We start from the raw sequence: 20,100 nt of genomic DNA on the forward strand, positions 1-20,100 counted from the left end.
GAGGATGGGCATGCAACTAGAAAATCTTTGCTAGGTGGTGAAGAAAGGACCTGTAGACCCACTTTGTTTTCTTGAGGCCATTACATATTCCCTCTGTGATCTCATGCACATCCAGTCAAAAATGTTGCCTTGTATTCCCTGTCTCTGCTGCTGTGTCCTGTCCTGCCAGGCTGTGTGCAAACCAAGATCAAGGAGCTGATGTGGCCGGAATAAAAACTCTTCTCTTTTTCCCAGGATTGGTTTTCAGCTGCGTAAGTTCCTCAGCCTGTTCCAAAATACAGATGCACAGATGCAAAAGAAGGACTGAAGCATCAGCTTCTATTGGCCCAACACGTTGGCTGAGCTGTGCCTTCCGCTCCCTATTCAGAAAATGGAGATATTTCCAATTCTTTGCTTCTTACGGATCTGCAAGGATGACATCGTCAGCCTATTCCATGTGTATTTGCATTTGTCCATTGAGCTACAGAGCAGGCTTTTCATGTACACAAACTGTGCGTAGCTTAGCTGGGTAGATGGGCAAGAAACAACTCCTTCATTTTACCAGAAAGCACTTTGAGTGTGGGATCACCTTAATGGGGGAATCAATACGGCAAGTGAGAAGCGTGATGCTAGACTCCAAACCACAACCTGTGTGTGCTTTCCTGGATCCATACCTGCCCTAAAACAACTGCTCTGACGGCAACGGCTGCCAGAGTCATCCCAAGGTACCCTGAGCTCTGAAATACAAAGGTGACTGCTGCTCAGTTACATCTGATGAGTGTTAGTGGAAAAAGAATTCCTGCACTATTTCCCCAGCATGTTGAAGTCCTGCAGAAACCTCCAGTGTCCAAATCAGTGCCTGATCCTGATCACTGATAGCTGGATATTGGAGAAAGGTAAGGAGTAGTGAAATTCCCTTTTTGGTACAACAGACCTATGAAACTTGAGAGCCATATTGGAAATTTTGGAAGTATCCTGGGATAAAGTATTCCCAGCCTCGCTGGTATTAATCAACCAATTCTCAGGTTTTTAGAAACATCTGATTTTAGGCAGAGATGCTCCTCTTTGAGATGACTTACTTCATCTAGTGTTTCCTGTAAGTCCAATAAGAAAAAGAAAAATGAGAAACAAGAAGGTGGGGTCATGTAGGGCACTGAATAATCCAGATCAAACAGCAAAGAGCACCCGATTAGAAGCCAACACATTTCTCTTTTCAGTATCTCTGAAATTGTTTGGCAGACTTAATTAGAAACAGGTGCAAGCTATAATATTTATTGCAACAATGCATCATTTTTGTCTGTTTCCAAGGTCATCGTTCTAGCCAATGGAAAGCCAACAACCCACGGGGAGTATAACTTAGTCTATATGGGTAAAATGTGAATTACTTAACCCTTTATCTAATGGAATGAAATACAACATTGCACAAAGCACAAAGCTCACAAAATGGAAAATCCTGTGAGAAATCTTTCTTGATAACAGGTTCCAGTGAAGTAAGTGACATCACCAGCTGAGCTAATAGCCAGCCTTAGGTAAAATGGAGTAGGTACAGATAAGGAATGAGAAAAACACATTTTTTTTACTACTTTTCTTTCAAAGGCCTGGGTTTATGTAGAATTTGCTGCAGTAGGAGACCATGATTGCATGTTATCTAGTGCCTACGCTACAGTTGGGTATCATACGCTACGTTCTGCTAAGATTTAGCAGTATATTTCTTTGGCTGTGTCTGTCTCCAGAGCAATCAGACTACAGCTGCACTTGTACAGCAGCACCTTAGAACAGCCTCTGTGAGCTGCCAGGTAATTGTGCCAGGGTTTTCCAGTGGGAGAAGCCTGGGAGATGAAGCTGTAGATCCTTCCTGCCTATTAAGCCAGCAGACTCAGAGAGGCCAGGTCCACGTTTTCCTCTCCATCCAAGGGTAAGTGTCCCAAACCTGATTCCGTCTGGCCCCACGGTGATTTTTTGTGGTTAGCACTGGCAGGGCCCTTGGTCACACAAGAGCCCCACTTTCAAAGCTGGCATTTCATTCCCCCTCGTGAGTTCTTCTCGTAATCTCTCTTGTGACATCTTCGTGCTTTTGTGATCATTCGCAAGTGAGGATCTTCTCTGAAATCCTATTTTGTTCCTCTTAAATGTGTTGAATATAAATATGGAAACAAAGCGGCGTACTTTAATAATAGAGATGTGTGAAATTGTGAGATTTTTGCCTTTTTGCAAAAGCCGCAAGAAGATGCCAATATTTCTGCAGACGGGAACTATTTTTTCCACCTTCAAATTGTCACACAGCATAAAATCTGTGGCTGTTCACGTGTCGTTGGGTAGATGCTAAAGGTAGCAAGGAGATACAGGCTCCCTCTTGAGAATTTGGGCACCCTGCCTTCTAACTTGTTCTTTTGGCTACCACAGTTCCCTGAGAGGCACCTCAGCACCTAGCCAGCACCATTGTCCTCATTAATTGTGCTCTTTCTACAGTGAATTACTAATGCCCTCTGTGATCTCAGGAACCGTTCTTAAAAGAGTATCATCTGCCCATTAAATTCAAAGATAAAATGATCCAAGATACTGGCGGATTTGGGATCAAATTGTGAGCACGTGTTTATTGAGAGACAGATCCTACAGTCATGTCTAGAGAGCTCAACAGAACCAAAGCTGATGTTTTGAGAGGACTCCTTCTCCCCAGCACCTCAAGCAATGTCCCAGTACTGAATCCTTGAGAAGGCCAGACCCAGTTTGAAACATTGCAGCACAATGTCTGTGTTAATTTTCTTCTCTTCCAGTGAATGTAATATCCCACACATTTCAGCTGTGCCTGGCTCATGGCACAAACCTTTTAACAGCAGGCTGGTAAGCTTTTACATCATCTGAGCATCACAGGTTTGCTCAGGTAATTTGGTTCCTGATGTTTTGGTAAAATGCCCTCCCTGTCTTTTTGCTCTCTTCTCTGTCCCTCACCCTAAAAGTGCAGAGATTGTGCAGGGCTAGCTCTGAACTGGGGATCTGTCCCATTGTTACTGTCCAGGCTCTTGCCAACACAGGTGTGTACAATGAGAAGAATAAGCAAAAAGGGAGACAATGATTGCCCAAGGCCAGCCAGGATGGCAGCTGCCATCCCACGGAGGACCACTGGCACTAGGAGCCAGTCAAACTGGGAAGGGCGGAGGAGAGCCTCCCTGCACTGTTGAAGGTATTTCAGGCCAGCGTTTGCACAGTTCTCCAGATCCCCAGTGTGAATAAATGTGTGGGGATGTGAGCGAGAAAGGAAGGCTTATGCCAGGGAGCTGAGCTGTGCGTAAAATTACCAAGCAAGCTTGAGACTTCTGGAAATGCACAGTGCACACTTGGAAAAGGCAATGGTCGTTCTGGGAGGCTCTGCTCAGGCATGGTGTTTAGCTCTGTGTCCTGGCTGCCAAGCCACACTTGAATTGCATTGCATTTGGATTCAGGCAGATCGAGTTACAGGTGATGGCTGGGTTAGCTACCTTGGTCTTGGGTCATTTCTGCATTGTACTTAACCGAATAATACCTTCCCTTTCTTTTTTTTTTTCTTTCTCTCTTTTTTTTTTTTTTTTTTGCTCATTGATCAAGCTGCTTCTGAGAAAAGTGATACTTTGCATATCTGGCTAAGTGCTGTTAACAGTCTCTGCCTGCGGTTTGTTAAAATTAAAAAAAAAAAAAAAAGAAAAGAAAAAAAAGAAGTGTGATCTTGCTGGAGAAGTAATTTGCTTCTCTCCAACCAATGATGGCTTGCACTTTATGCAAATTGGTATCTAGGGATAACAAATCCCATTTAATACATATGCATAGTTCATAAAAAAAAACGACATGAGAGAAAGAGAAAAAAGATAAAGCAACGAGTCAGCAAAAGAACAGGTTCCGAGGAAATTTATTGTCCCAAATTGGACATTTGTAACAGATGATGTGAACAAGTGTTAACTTTGTTTTCAGCAGCTCTTCACGTACATTCACTAGACATCACACAGATTATGTTTTAAGGATCTGAACTGTAATAAAAAAAAGTGTCTGTGGGCTTTGGAGTGTTGTGTTCCATATGGTTGGGGAAGTGCGGAGTTATTGCGACAAGCATCTTGTGAAGCTCATTACGCACGGCGGTGTTAGATGCGAATTGCTGCGCATCGCTATAGGGTACGTACATGACATCCCACAGTCAGCAGATAGCAACTGGAAATGAAAGATATGAAGGCACAGAGTACAGCTTCAGGGAACATGTTAGACAAAACATCTGCTGGTATCAGAAAGCTGCATTATCAGATCATTGTGGCCATGAATTTTTTATAAAGACTTTTTTTTTTTTTTTTTTTTTAAGCTGCAACTTTGAAAGTGACATTTTGCGGGAAAGTTTTTGACTGAAGTGTGATGTCAGGAGAAAGGCCAGTCTAGTTTATTACCTGCGTGAGCGCCAATGCTGGCAGCCTGAAAGAGCTCCTTTCTCCGAGCCGTGCGGATGGCCATCAAAAAGTACCAGCGCTTCTTCCCTCCTGATCCTCACCACTGATAAAACCCTGACCCAGATGACAGGTGGTGGCTTTACCACCAGACTCCTCAACAAGGAGTTTCCAACTTTTGTTCCTGGAGGGCTATTTTGTCACGTGGCTGGGCGCCGCTGAGTAAAATTCACCTAAAATTCATGCTTAGAAGATGGAAGATGACATGGCTCACCTGCAAAGCCCAGAGAGGAGAGCTCAGCCTCCATGCCCAGCTCCCATGCTGTTGGGACCTGCATGGTCTCTGTGGCAATGCTTCCAGCCCACTGGCGCTGCCAACGTGGCCACAACCAGGTAGGCTCCCACTATGCCAGCCATCCAGCCCAGGGAGCGCTGCTGTAAGCCATGAGCACCTCGGTGCTGAGAGGGGCCTCCACCTACTTAACATTCCTGGCATTTGTAAGAGCGGTGAGATGGCATGAAATGTACATGCATACTGGAACTATTTACATTAAAACAGGCAGGCATTTTCCAATCTATCATCTGTTCTGCCCCAGCTATGGATTTTCATTTGCATCACTTACACTGGAAGGTGAAGCAGCCTCCTCCTCTGCAGCAACAGGCACTGATGGAAACCCACCTCCTGTTGCTCTGCGCCTGGTCTCTGTCTCTCCAATGAAATCCCTCAAAACCACACATAAAAAAGTGAGCAAACTGCCTTCCCACAGTGATTCACAAATTGCCCCCTCAAAGAGAAGACCAAATATTCCCCAATGTTCTGACCTCTTTCCTAAGCCTCCTCCTTCTGTGTGTTAATATTATATGGGAGAAGGGAAGTAAGCTCTGGAACCATCACGATGTACGGAAGGACAGAGTTGTCAGCAGCTACTTTTTGTGTAACGCTGGGCTCAGTCACTCACCCATGTCCTTCCCTTTGTATAAAAGTAACTTGGTCCCTAATGGGTTGTTGTGATTTCTTCCTTAGGGTGAGATTTTAGAAAAGACTTGTGGATAATTTTAACGAAAACACAAGCTGACCAAAGCTGAGCAGTTTCAGTTTTTTTCTGTTTTGTTTAGAGTTTGGATCTATATTATGAACCGAAAACTTTGATCCTAAACTTGCTTGTATTCGTGGAAAGAAAAACCTGAATATGGATCTGCATTTCCCAGGGGCACCCCCACCAGAACAGCTCCCATCTGTGCACTGTGTGTGAAGTCCCCAAACCCTGGAGCATTCTGGTTAGCAGTGGGACAAGGGGCATATCTGGCGTCGGCTGAGTATTGACCATCAAGGACATAGTTTTAGGTATGAGGATTGGAATCAGAGGCTGCTACATTTTTAACGTTCTTCAAAATGTTCTGTAAAGATGTTCTGTAAGAAAGAAGGGGACGGACTCTTTAGCAGCGTCTGCTGTGATAGGACAAGGGGAAATGGTTTCAAACTAAAAGAGGGGAGATTTAGATTGGATAGAAGGAAGACATTTTTTACAATAAGGATGGTGAGGCACTGGCACAGATTGCCCAGAGAGGTGGTGGATGATCCATTGCTGGAGATAGGGGCTCAGAGGAGACCTTATTACCCTCTACAATGACATGAAAGGAGGTTGTGGTGAAGTGGGAGTCAGCCTCTTCTCCTGCATAACTAGCAACAGGATGAGGGGGGATGGCCTCAAGTTGCACCAGGGGAGGTTCAGTTTGGATATTAGGAAAAATTTCTTCTTAGAAGGAGAGGTCAGGCACTGGAATAGGCTGCTCAGGGAGGTGACTGACTCACCATCCCTGGAGGTGTTCAAGAAACGTTTAGATGTCATACTTGGGGACGTGGTTTAGTAGGAAATACCGGTGATAGGTGGATGATTGGACTAGATGATCTTGGAGGCCTTTTCCAACCTTGGTGATTCTATTCTATTCTGTGATTCTATTCAAGGTCAGGCTGGACAGGGCTCTGAGAGACCTGATCTGGCAGTAGGTGTCCCTGTTCATTGCAGGGCAGTTGGACTAGGTGACCTTTAAGGGTCGCTTCCAAGTCAAACTATTCTGCCATTCTATGATTCTAAAAGAGTGCAATGGTTTTTACCTGAAGCTCGTGCCCTTTTTGGCTGCACACCCACACCGCCAGGAATCCCACCCTGCCAGACTCAGGCACAGCTTGCACAGAATCTTGCCCAGGTGAGCTCATCTCTCCAGGTCAGAGCCTTCTTGCTTTGGAGCAGTGTCCCAGTGCCCTGGCAGGAAACTCTATGAATCTGGAGTGGGGAAGTAGGGAGGCTGGCAGCTCAGCCCCTCCAAATAAGACATCAGCCAAATTTCTTTTAACTGTTGTCATATGCAATGACCCAGCAGCGAACAAAATTGAGTCCTGCAGTCAGTCCTGTCTGTGCCACTGTGTACAAAGCAAGCGGAAACATTTGACTGCCTCTTTTGTACATGCTTTATCTGAAAGCTGGTATATCAACATACACTAATTGGTCTGTGCTGTTGCAGTAACTATGGTTTTAATTGCAGAGGCTGAAATGTGAACATATATTCCGTCTCCTCCCTTTTTTTTCACCTTTGCTTCTAGATTGGGTTTCTGCTATGCTTTGAAAGATTTCCTTGGCTATTCTTCAACTTTTCTTTGTCTGTTTGCACTCTCCCTGATAGCAAAAATGTTTCTCAGTAGGTAAGTATTTCTGTAATGGAATAAATGCGATGCCTTACAGAATGACTTTGTGTGCTTGTGTGGGTACGCATGCATATATAAGTGTATACATTCTGCAATTTGTATAGAAATTGAACCCCTGCCTACAGCTGGATGTAATATGGGAAGCTTGTAATGCATGCTGGCGGTATGTGCAGTCAGCAGAGCAAGCAGAGGGCAAAGAGCTGGCACTGCAATGTAGTGAAAGAGTATGGAAGAATATATGGACATGCAGCTAACAAGAAGGGAAGGGAAGTGGCTGGAGGGTAAAGAGATATAATGGGTCCCAAATGTGGCAAGCACATATGCTGCCATACAGCAAATGCAAAGTGCCACCACTAGTGACAAGTGTATTGCACCTAAGGAAAACAGCTGTGCCAAGCGCCCAAATCCACGTTCAGCCTCCTGACCCTATGTCTCCCTTGTCTGATGTGGATTAAATTGGTCAGGCTGAGAGCCTCTTTAAGTCTGTGTTCCAAAGAAATAATGGCTCAGTAAATCTCTGAAATACTTCATGCAGGGCCACCTATTTTGAATTTGCAATCTTGCGTTTGTGAGATTGTTTTATTTTGTCTCATTTTATTTATTCTTCTGTGCTTGATACCTCACCACCGCTTTGATTATCAGTGTAGATCATTGCATGATTTGGTGCAGCTTGGTGTTACTTACAAACCCTCCCGCATAACCCCATTATTTGTTAAATTTTTTCTGTTTTGAAGAAACACCCTTTGACACCTGAGATGGATCTCCTGTTCTAAGGCATAAAAATAATAAAGTCCCCTATGAAGAGCATCCCTCTAACTGGTCCTATCCGCTCTGTATATATTTGAATATATAAAATATTAATAAATGATTCCAAATGTTTAATCATATCCATTTGACTCCATGAGACTCGGTGTCTGTAGGCTTCCTGCGTTAACTGCCTGTGATATCTCCATACGGCTGATTTGTTGTTGATCTTGAGTTTTTAAAGCAAAATAAAACGGAGGTTTGCAGTTTGATTTGAATTAATCAGGTCTGATTAGACAGGAACAGATCAGGCTGTTCTGGAAATCCTCACTCTAATACATTTTCATGTGGTAGTCAAAAAAAAAAGAATCTTCATGTCTGAAGTTAGAGCGCTATCTGTTTCATAACATTTTTTCAGAGTGATAAATCTTATTGGAATGGGCGGGGGGGGGGGCTATTATGATGCTCATCTTACAAGAAAGAAATAGCATTTTGTTTTACAAAAAATATGGATATTTTAGAATGGAGTCACCTGGTGGCAGATCTCATAAATGTACATAAGGAGATCCTTCCTAGTATCACCACTTTGGGTTTTTTCTTCTCACAATGCTGACTGTCAGTGTAGAAGCTTGGATAGATGAAGTCAAAAAACAAAAAGTGTATTTAGTTTAATACACCAATGTAAAGAAAAAGGTTGGAAATATGTACGGCAGAGAATGGTTATGCATGGTAAAAGATTCTTCAGTTAATAATGAGAACTATGCAAAGCAAAGGAGGAAGAATTCTCCCATCAAAAAGAAAAAGCTTTATGGTGTCCATGCGTCATCGTGTGCATTATGGGCTGCGAGAGGACTGCAGTGCAGTAGTACTAAGCAACTCCAGTTGTAGCTTTCAGCCAGAGCCATTGGGTATTCTGCTGATGGCTCCTTTTTGGTGGAATGTCTCCCATGGAAACATTGCCTTCCTGAACAGGTTTGTCTGGGACAGCCTCCATCCTGCAAAGCGCTGTCAGGAAGCAAAGGAGGCAGGATTCAGCAAGGACCCGCTGGTCGAACTGAAGGAGAAGAAGGACATGTGCAGGCAGTGGAAACAAGGATGCATCACCTGGGAAGAATACAGAGATGCTGTCTGGATATGCACAGATGGGATGAGGAAAGCCAAGGCACAGATGGAACTGCACTTGGTGAGATATGAAAAATAACAAGAAGAGATTCCACAGGTACCCATACTGGTAAATGAGAAAGGGAAACTGGCTACAAAAGACATGGAGAACGCTGAAGTACTCAAGAAGTTATTTGTTTCAGTCTTCTCTGGCAGTCAGGTTTCTTCTGTCTCACATCCCCAAACCTTGCGTCCCCAAACATCTATAGGGGTTGGGGGAGCAAAATCCCTCTTGCTGTAAGAGAAAAGCAAGTCTGAGACTGCCTCATGAGATTGAATGTGTGTAAGGCCGTAGGGCCCAATGTCCTGCATCCCAGGATCTTGACGGAACTGGCTGATGTGCTTGTCAAGCCGCTCTACATCATTTTTGAAAAGTCATGACTGGAAAAAGGGAAACATCACCCCCATTTACAAGAAAGGAAGAGCCAGGGAATTACAGGCCAGTGAGCTTCACCTCTGTGCCTGAGAAGATCATGGAGTGAATTCTCCTAGAAGATATGTTAAGGCACATGAGGGATGAGCAGGTGATCTGAGACAGCCAGCATTGTCTCACCAAGGGCAGATCTTGCCTGACCAATCTGGTGAACTTCTGTGATGGAATGATGGCATCAGTGGACTAAGGAAGGGCAACTGATGTCATCTGCATGGACTTCTGCGAGGTCTTTAACATGATCCCACACCACTTCTTTATCCCTAAATTGGAGAGAAATGTATTTGAAGGACAGACTCTTCAGTGGATAAGGAATTGCTTGGGAAGTTGCAGACAGGGGGTTGTGGTCAATGGCTCTCTGTCCAGGTGGAGGCCAGTGACAAGTGGTGTCCCTCAAAGGGTCCATCTTGGGACTGCTACTCTTCAACATCTTTATCAGTGACATGGATGAAGGGATTGAGTGCACCCTCAGCAAGTTTTCAGATGACACCAAGCTGAGTGGTGCAGCTGATACATCAGAAGGAAGGAATGCTGTCCAGAGGGACCTGGACAGGCTTGAGAAGTGGGCCTATGAGAATCTAATGAGGCTCAGCAGAGTCAAGTGCAAGCTATTGCACTTGGGTCAGGGCAATCCCAGATACGTGTACAGACTGGGAGAACTCACTGAGAGCTGCCATGCAGAGAAGGACTTGGGAGATGTGTTAAGATGAAAAATTTAACGTGAGCCAGCAGTGTGTGCTTGCAGCTGGAAGGCCAACAGTGTCCTGGCCTGCATCAGAAGAGGGGTGGCCAGCAGGGACAGGGAGGGGATTGTCCCCCTCTACTCTGTCCTCATGAGGCCCCATCTGGAGTACTGTATCCAGGCCTCAGTCCCCCAGCATGAAAAAGACATGGAGCAGTTGGAGTGGGTCCAGAAGAGAGGTGCAGCACCTCTCTCATGAAGACAAGCTGAAGGAGCTGAGCTTGTTCAGCCTGGAGAAGAAAAGGCTCTGGAAAGATCTGATAGTGGCCTTCCAATACTTAAAGGGAGCTTATAAGCAGTAGGGAAATAAGCTTTTACGCAGGCAGATAGCGAGAGGACAAAGGGGAATGGTTTCAAAGTAAGAAGAGGGAGATTCAGATGAGATGTCAGGGAAATTTTAAACTGAGGGTGATCAGGTGCTGGCACAGGCTGCCCAGAGAGGTTGTGGATGCCCCATCCCTGGAGGTGTTCAAGGCCAGGTTTTATGGGGCCCTGGGGAACCTGATCCACTGCCCAATCAAGTGATTGGCAACACTGCCCACGGTAGGGGGTTGGAACTGAATGATCTTTTAGCTCTGTTCCAACCCAAGCCATTCTATGATTCTCTCAAGCAGAAAGGCCCAGCTGAATGCAGCTCTGTGCTGCCTCTGTACTGCCAGCCTCTGAGCCGTGAGTGTGCAGCTGGAGGGATTCCAGTTACAACCCACTCCTCCTTTCTCACCTGTTCTTCCCCCACTCTCCAGGTTGCGGCCATGGGCAGAAACAAGCCTACCTGTAGAGCCCTTGGCTTGGCCTTTTTCAGGCAGCTTTTATCTTTCCTTTAAATTCCTGACTGTGGTGTGCCAGAGCAACAGCCAAATGTTAAAGATGTTACGGAGCAAACAGTCTGCAGGCTGCACCAGCCTGCAAATTCAGAAGGAAATGAGCAGTAATGTTGGGAGAAAGGAGAAGAAGTGATTACCTGGTGGTGATTATTTGGGAGGGCAATAGTGGGAGGTGCTGTAAGCGTCAGGGATGCACGGTGAGAGACAAGCCACCAAAGGCACAGCCAGTACAATCAATTTAAAGTACAAAAATAGGAGGCTGAAGTGACAATAATGTATTTTAACTGAAATCACGGATTTTGTTCTGCAAGGCATGGTTAAAGGACCAAGCCAAGTTACTTAATCTGAACAGAGCAAAAGTTTTCCTCTTTTATGTAAAAAAATGCCCTTTTTTTTTGCAAAGATAAAAATGGAGCAGAATGTTTTTAATGTAATTCTTAAATCCCATTAATACATATTTTTTTTTCTTTTTTAATGTTCTTTTTCCTTTCATTGGGCACACTGCAAATGGAATTAACTACATTACTAATGTTTTTAATCTGATTTTAATAGAGCCTAGGGCTGACGCGTGGAATCTGCATCTGTCCCATTGAAAGAAATATACAGTTGTGTAGACAATAAATAGCGTGTCCAACTAAACATGGGTGTATGCATTATTTTTATTTATTGAGCTAACCAGCCTATGCACAGGCACTGGGAGGATGTTTTTAGACACTTTTCCAAAGCTGAAATCCATATGATGGGATTGTTACTGTTTTTTGCAGCAGAAATGTGAACTTGGTAGAAGAGCCTGGCATGGAAAACCACTGAGTTCTGACACATTCCATTTGCTCCCAACTCTTTGATTTCTACTCACAGAATCTGACATATGTTGGGCATTGACCTTGCTCTTTTAAATAAGCTTATTTTAGAAGACCTTTGCAAAATGCTGTCTGTTTGGCCTCGATGTAAGCTGTTAGGGAAATGTAGTACAAACACAGAAGTTGTATGTTTTGAATGCCAGAGATGTTACACCGAAGAGCAGTTGGTGAGTTCTATACTGCTGACTGCTTTCTGTGCTGATAACAAGGCCGTGTCCTTAAAGAAAATAAAATTGTACTTCCTGCATTGGACAGTCTTCCCTTGCTTTGTATGAGTGTTGTTTTGTTTGGTTTTGTTTGGTTTTTGAGCAGAACCTTCAGGATCAGGCTTCTTTTTCCAGCCTCAGATATTCTGATTGGGCTTTCAGGCACTCCGTGAAGTGCAAGCAAATATCTCTAATATAAGTGAGGATTTGGGCAAGCCCAGCTCACAAATCCTGGAGAGAATCAAGGACTTGTCAGACCTTGGAGTGCAGAATTAGCCCCTGTAGATGGCTTTGAATGCTGCAGGCACTCAGAAGTAGGAGGGACTTATCCAAAGCTTGGCCCCTTCCTCATGGAGCTGTGCACCAAGTGCATTTTGAGAAGAGCCGTACCCTTCATGGTGGAGATTTGCTTTTCTTAGGGGAGCAACTTGTAGGAAAGTTCACAGGGAAAGTGCTGCAATCTTGCAAATGCCAGCATGTATTGCTATGCAATAAAACAAATTGCCGGGTCTCAACATGGCAAATCACAGCGAGGGAATGAAAATGCTTTTATTAGATGGGTAGAAAAAATGCCCTTCATTAAGGCATGTATCTGCTGAACTCTTACCAACTCCAGGAGTAGGAAAAGCAGAAAGAACTTGGAAGTGCATTTGGGATCTGATGTTCTCCTTTTGCCAATAGACAAACTCCTACACCCTTTACTTGGGCTGCAAGGTTTGGAGCCTGGAAATTCAATCAGCTGGAGAGCATGTCCTGGGAACAGCCTGCTGAGTTCAGCCATATCTGAGTAAGTGGCAGTAAAACTCCACACATAGGAAAACAGATATCAAATTGCCAAAATAAATGTAAATTTTAGTTCACGGTCGTGTGTGCCTTTTTAGGCCCAAACCTGGCTCCATGTGCAGCAAGGAGAGGCGTCAGAGCTCTGCCAGAATGTGAATACTCATTGCCTGTGGCCCACGGACGGCTCTGCATCCTGGCTTCCTCTCAAAGCGCCTGTCTCCATTGGCTTCACAAACACACAGGAAGGGCATGGAGTCTTGGCTTTGTTGGCACTGGGTTCCAAGGCTGAGAGCGTCTGATGTGGAATATTTCCTTGGCAGATGGAGCCAGGAGTAGATTTTTTTTACCTCTCTCTGCACCCTTGTTTGCTGGTTCAGTGGCAGCACTGGGAAGCCTCCCTGTTACTATGAATAACTAATTCTCAGCATGAATACGGGGTTCCTGGTCTGACCCATCAGGATTTTGGGGAGCTATGTGAGCACCGTGCCGCTGTGGCCAGCCCCAATGGAGCTGTGCCATCAGCCAGCAGGAAGGATGAGAAGCTGCTCTCACCTCCTGCCACAGGGCCTGCCCCGAATTCCCCCTACCCAACATTCACAAGCTTGCTTTCTCGGGGAAATGGCTTTTACTTGTTGTGAATTCTTCATAGGGAAAAGCTTCTTACAAACGCTAAATAATGTAACGTATTCTGGGTTCTGGGCAGATAAAAATTGAAAGGGCTGTGGTGTTTGTGGCAGTGGAATGATAGTGATGAGCACCACATGGAGTCCCTGAAGATGGTGTCGGGGAATTTGATCCCCCATAAAATGATGAAAGACTCTGATGTAATGGTGTTTTGTGAAACAATTTGAGCATAAATGACACATTCTTTCCCATTAACAACTGACTTCCATTGTGCGAGGATTTTTGTTCTTTTTTAACATGTATTTTGAGCGCACGGAGAACAAGAATTTCCATTGTGATAGTGCTGCAGGAAGATTTAAAGGTTGTGGTGGACTAAGAATTGAAATGCAAATCACACTCACACACCACCTCCTGCTGAGGCCCAAATTTTTATAGATCAGGTTCCGCGGCCCTGATGAGGAATCAGCGATCTGCCTTTCTGGGATTCACAAATTAGGAGCAGTCTGAGGTATCGTTTCCTACAATATAATTGTAACTTACCAGATGAAAGTTTGTCGCCGAAGGCATTCCCCTGATCTTCCATTATTTCTCCAGCCGCAGTGGCACTACGGATCCCCACACAGACAATGCAAACACCTCGCAGCTCCCCGCGCCGCAACGCGCTCTTGCTGAATACTGAATATATTGATCCTCTCCCCCCTTGCTTTTCTTCTCCCCCGGTGTGCAGGTGGTAAAACACCGGCTGCCGTCAACTTCGTGCTGGAAAAAAAAAAAAAAACAAGGGGTGCCGGGGGGGAAAGGGAAAAGCTGTGGTTTGGGGGCTGCTAGGGCTGCCAGATCGCAAGCTGCAGGCTCATAATGGGGCTGCTGAAATGGCTAGGAGGATAATAGGGCGTACATGCATTTGTGGCTAATTCTGTTTGCTAATTGCTCATGAAATTTCAGGTAAGGAACGTCCAAGTCAATTTGTTATAATAGGTAACGGCCTGGGCTTATGCTTTTCAGGGTGGTTTTTGTTGTCTTGTGTATTGCCGTCATTACAAATACATGGCTTTTCATGTTTGGGAAACTCCTTCCCATGGGGCTGAGGCAGCACCTGGCAGAGTGCTGGCAGGTGCCCCCAGGTTCCCAGACCCAGGGCAGACACCCCCTGTTCCCCACACTCCCTCCCTCCCAGCACAGTCTTGGGAGGGCCGTGGTGGGGCAGATGCTTTCCGTTCTGTAACTTTAACCAGTTCTACTGCTTGCTACTAATTATCTACTAGCTAATACTAATAGCTAGCACCACTGCAGCATTTAAGAGCTACATATACATTAATGAGAATTAGCATTTGTTGACAGCCATGGTGGGAGTTGCCTGTCTTAAGCGTTTCAGGGGTCCCTGTTGCTGTAATGTTTGATTGCCTCCTTTGGTAATTATAATTGACACTGAGCAAGTTTTTCATAGGTCTCATTTGACTGCACAGAGCCAAAGATACGTGGAGCTCTGTCTGTGTGGGGAGAGGAAAGGCCAACAACAACGTGCTGCCTGGGAGCATCCCCTTTGCCCCACGTGGAGCAAGGGCACTGGGCACAGGGAGGCACCATGGGTCCTGCTGGGCTGGGGCTCCATTCCCCATCCCCATGGGTCCTACTGGGCTGGGGCTCCATTCCCCATCCCCATGGGTCCTGCTGGGCTGGAGAAGCAGCTGCTGTGATCCCCACTCCGAGGAAGATGAGCTACAGAAGCATGGAAGGGGCTTTTTTTATAGCCAGGGGGCCAGCAGGGGAAGCAGTGGTCACAAGCAGAGGTTGGAAGCTGGCTTATTAAGTAAATCTCAGGCTGTGACTGGTTTTAATTTATTTCTTGTTTTATGTGCAAGGGACGGGGCCTCGCAGGCCTGGCTAGTATCAAAGCCTGGGGTTTGCAGGTTTTTAATCAAGGTCCACTTTGGGGGGCTCTACTTTCGGTGGCTGGGGATGTGTGGGGATTTTTCGGTGGTGTTTTTTTTTCCTGCTGCAGTGTCTGGATTTCTTTAGTTAAACTTTTCCATTCTTCAGACCCGAGCCAAGTGAGCGCTTTCCCATTGCCCAGCACTTTCCAGAGAGGGCTTTCTTGGTGGTGGATTTTTATTTATTTATTTTTTTTTATGGTAGGGTTTTTTTTTGGTGGCTTTTCTCTGTAAGCAAATGTGCAGTCCGGTTTCTCTGAAAATCACAGATGGCATCTACAATACCACCCTGTCGCCTCTCACTAATTTGGCGTTCTTAGCGCTGTCTAAATAGTTTATTGTTCATCAAAGCCGTATGAAAGGAATTTTATATGATTTTTTTTGTTTTGTTTTGTTTTGTTTTGTCCCTCTGCTGGCAAGGAAAGTAAATCCCAAAGTATTTCAGCAGGTGCTATTAATATGCAAATAATGGTGAGTACGCCAGGCCTAATAGACCTCCCAACTACAGGGGAGGTGTCGCTGCTGGAGCAAATTAGCTTTCTGTAATTTGCATGCTTTTCACAGCCTCCTGGGATTATATTTTAGATCAGAGACAATAAAAGCATATGCTGTTAGCTTAAAATGTAACTAATTTTAGACTTTGAAACCATTTTAACCTAACTTCTTAGTGATGTTAAACTGTTATTTGCAAAGAAACTTTCTACGCAGCTTGTGATTTTTATGGTCTTTCTCTTCCCCCATTAACTGCTCTGTCTCTCTTTTCAGGATGAAAGTGAAGAAGGAAATCTTCCACGTGGCTGCATCTCAAAAAGCAGGTATTTCTCATAGAAATGGGCCCAGTTTGTCCTAGCTCTGGTCTGGGTCTGCACCCGGTTCCTGATGGGATCTAGAGGGGCTTTTAGGGTCATAATACTTCCCTCCCCTTGGTCATCTCCATGAGATGTAAAGCCATCCCAAGACAACACTGCTGACCCACACAGGGAGGAAGCTGTTCGGAGCACCACAAGAGCTTCTTGGCTGACCCACCAAAGCAAAGAGACACAGTAGTGCAGCTGCCCAACGTGTTCACCTGGCCCACACCTACAGAGAGACCCCTGGAAGTCTGTTTGAATTGAACAAAAACAAAGCAAGGATTTCCGTGCAGGTTCGGCCTGTAGATTCAAACGTTATTGAACTGTACTGGCACATTATCAATGGCGCTTTCCAAATTGATATTGACAGCAAAAATCACACTGTTGACATCCGTAGTTTGTGAAAAATTGAATGATCGAGCATCAGCCGTTGTGCCTGAGAATTTCTGTCTTTTTTTTCAAGTGCCACAGTGGCTGCTTCCTACCTGAACGTGCTGCTCTGCTCCAAGGGACTGCCTAAGTAGGATGCAGACAGGGCTGCCACCTGAAATGTCTGCCTGCTCCCCATGCCCACTTCTGCCCTCGGGTGTTGGTTGAGCTTTGCCTTGCAGCACCATCACAGCCTCGGCTGCCCCACTTCCTCCTGCTGGGGGGGACTGCAGGAAGAGGTTGGTTCGAGAAACAGCAGGCTTAGCTGATGCAGATACACTTCAGCAGCAGACTGCAGTGGTGCCGGCTGAGGAAGGCTGTGAAAGGTAGAGAGGCAGTTGTTTCACTTTTGTCTTCCTGCCAGTTGTCCCGTTGCCCAGAGTGTGTGATTTGTGAGTTTCCTTTGGCACGGCTGCTCCATTGCTTATATATCTCTGAGCAGTGTTTCCAGGTCAGATGGTCCGCGGGGTGGTGGCCATCTTTTATTTCAAGGGGGATAGAGTTCAGGGGTAGGATCAGATGTGTGGAGGGGATGGCAGCCAGGTGGAGATCACATTAGTGTTGTTAAATTTATTTCTAGCATGGGAAAGGTGAGTGTTAGCGAGAGAGAGCAAGCCTGAAAGATGTCCTTTGAGACAAGGCCAGGAAAGAAAGCCTTGGGATGCAGCTTTGGCTGTAGAGCAATCTGTGCTGAGACTCTTCTGAATTTTTGGGGCCACAGCTTTGCCATTAATGTTTTTGTAAGCATATTTCATCCATTCAATGTATGAAAATACTTCATTTCCTAATTCGAAATGAGAAAATGAAAAAAAAAAAAGCAGGGCTTGACTTATGCTTAACTTGTTGGTACTGTGAGTTGTGATCTTAAAGAACTGTTCAGAGATAACCAATGCACTGAACCCTGTGAAATGGAAATCTCTTCCCAGCATGAACCCATTGGAGTTGGTGGAATTACAGCAGATTGTCAGAAAGGCACAGAATTTAACTATTAAGTTAATTCCCACTCCCATAGGTGGCTGGACCACTAAATTGTCTGTGACACAAATTATTTTTGTTGTCAGTCATAAGACCAAGAGATGATGTCAGTGAGCTTTAAATGCTTCTCCTTCCACACCAGGATGGGTTTGCTCTGCCATGTGCTGCTGTGTCCCCGGTCCATGCCTGGTGACCCATGGGTCATCCTGCCAGAGCAGTTGAGCCTGGCGTCTTGATCACACTGAAATGAAGAAGGTTACGTTTTCAAATGACCATTTCAGAGGCCATAAGCAAACCAGTGTGAAGGGGAAAAAGCCCTGGCAGTGACTAGTGGTAATCTCATTGAGAACGCTGGATGCTTTTTTTTTCCCCTTTCATCTCACCTGAAATGTTGACTAACGTTAAAACCAGTGATCTCTCACTTTTGCTGCTTTTCTCAAGTGGGATGTGATTTGTCTGTTAGGAGCCTGTGCACTGAACCTGGAAGCAGCTGATTTAAGGAAAAGAAAGAGAAAGAAAGGAAGAAAGGCAAAAGGACTCTGATTATTCAGGTGTCAATACAAAACAAAAAATTATACATTATGCCAGATGGTTGCATTTGAGAAGCGGAGTGTAGTCAGAATTAAAGTGGAGGGGGGGGGACAAGGCAACAGTACATCAGACATGTGAAAACATGACCAAAATGCCTTCAGTCTTGTTTCACCAACAGTGGCGTAGGAGACAACTGCAGAGGGATATGATCAAAGAAAAGCATGGGGGGATACTGCTTGGGAAAAAAAAAAAAAAGGCATTTTTCAGTAATGAACTGCTTGACTTCTTCCAGCAAAGACTTACAAGTTTACAAGAATCAGGAGACTTTGTTATTAAATGGAAGGACTGTGAACCAGTAAGCCTCAAAGCACTGTATCTAGCGTCACTGCAAAATGCCACGTGCGACAGCGTAAAATATTGATAGTGGGCTGTGTCATGGGCTTAGTTAGCATGGTAGCAGGATATGCTGCTGCCAGCCATCTCCAAGGCACCGCTCCCCATGGTGACACGGGCAGCCATCAGCTTTGTGCCATGTCTGCAGATACCCAGGAAGAGCTTTCTGGTATAATGCAGGAGGTGTGTCATCTTCTTACACTGCACCCATGTGGTTTGCTCATCGCTTTGCCCATTTCCTTACAAGTGATATCCAGGAGCCAACGTGGCAGTGGTCTGCGCTTGGTCTTAAACTCAGAGTTGAAACAGGTTGACCTGTAATGCCACCAGTGGCTACGGTGCACCTCAAGCACTTTGGACATGTTGCTCACTTCGTTGGGGAGTGTTGGCCAGCTTTTGATGCCAGGCCAAAGTATTGCTGAAAACGTAAAAGCTGAGAACTTGGCAGGCCCATAGGTAGGTGCTTCTTGATCTTTTGTGTATGCTTAATCATATCCTGGGTACCTTCATCTTTGTTTGCATCCTGCAGCTTTTGGCTGGCATGTGGGGAAAAGTTTGGGATTGTTTGTTTTGATCTGGGGTCAGAAATCCACACTTGACTTTATTTGGTTTTCTTGCAGTGCTCCAGCTGCTTCATAGCTGTGCACTCTTCTCCTTGATGGTCTCTCAGGAGAGAACATTGACACAGGCATAGAAAAGGTCAGTCTGAAATCTTGGTCTCCTTTAGTTCTGGTCTCCCTTGGTTTCTGATCTTTGTGGCACTTGGGTTTCATTACAAGCATCTTCGGCATTCTGAGATTGTATTTTGATTTGAATATCGTGAGGAAGATCTGTGTCGGTTTCACCAAAAATACAGATGACAGACACACCGCTTCCCCTCCCCCCGTCTAAAAATGGCCTCACCTTTTTTCAGATACCTTCTAACAATGAAGATCATCCATGGTATCACAGGTAGACTGCATTAGTGTCAGCAAGTTTAGAGGACGTGCAGGACCGCGTATCTTCCTCTGATCCTTGTTCTATTGCTACTACAGCTCAGTTGTGAATGTTTCATTCGTTTTGAATTTGAATTTCTTTAATAATTGTAGTTCACGAGTTTAGTCTCCACACCAGTGAGATGCTGGTTGTTGTTGGTTTGTTGTTTTGTTTTTTTTTGTTACAAACTGCATTGTCTTATTTGAGGCATATGTTCACAAGAGAGAAAGAATTGCCTTTATTAACAAATGAAAAGCTTACACTGTCAAAACTGAAATTGTTCTACCTTTTTATGTGCAAATTACAGCTACTGTCAAACCTTCAGCCACAGTGCATTTAATTTGTGGAAATATAAAAATACCTAGCTTAATATTAAAATATTCTACATGAGGAAGGAAATATTTTTAAGTGATGTATTGCATTCAGGACTCTCAGGAAAAAAAAAAATCAGATTTGAAAGAAATAAAATGGTACTTTAACCGAATTTATTTTTCTCTACTTTCATGAAAAATCAGTACAGGACTTAAAGGTGTGTTTAAGTTATACAAGTGCTTGGAT

At 44.8% G+C, this 20,100-nt stretch overlaps 1 long non-coding RNA gene across 2 annotated transcripts in view; it reads left to right on the forward strand.

The window, feature by feature from the left end:
- LOC110396379 overlaps positions 1-20,100 on the forward strand; it is a 126,800-nt gene that overhangs the window by 42,897 nt on the left and 63,803 nt on the right. Inside the window, exons 3-4 of one of the 2 annotated variants that reach the window (XR_002436942.1) lie at positions 16,154-16,203; positions 19,188-19,266. This is a non-coding gene — a long non-coding RNA (uncharacterized LOC110396379). Of the gene's footprint in view, positions 1-16,153; positions 16,204-16,917; positions 16,995-19,187; positions 19,267-20,100 lie in introns of those variants that run through there. The other variant, XR_002436943.1, reaches the window with a different exon arrangement.

Source organism: Numida meleagris, chromosome 3 (genome assembly GCF_002078875.1).
Source record: "Numida meleagris isolate 19003 breed g44 Domestic line chromosome 3, NumMel1.0, whole genome shotgun sequence".
In the NCBI taxonomy this organism is placed as follows: domain Eukaryota; kingdom Metazoa; phylum Chordata; class Aves; order Galliformes; family Numididae; genus Numida; species Numida meleagris.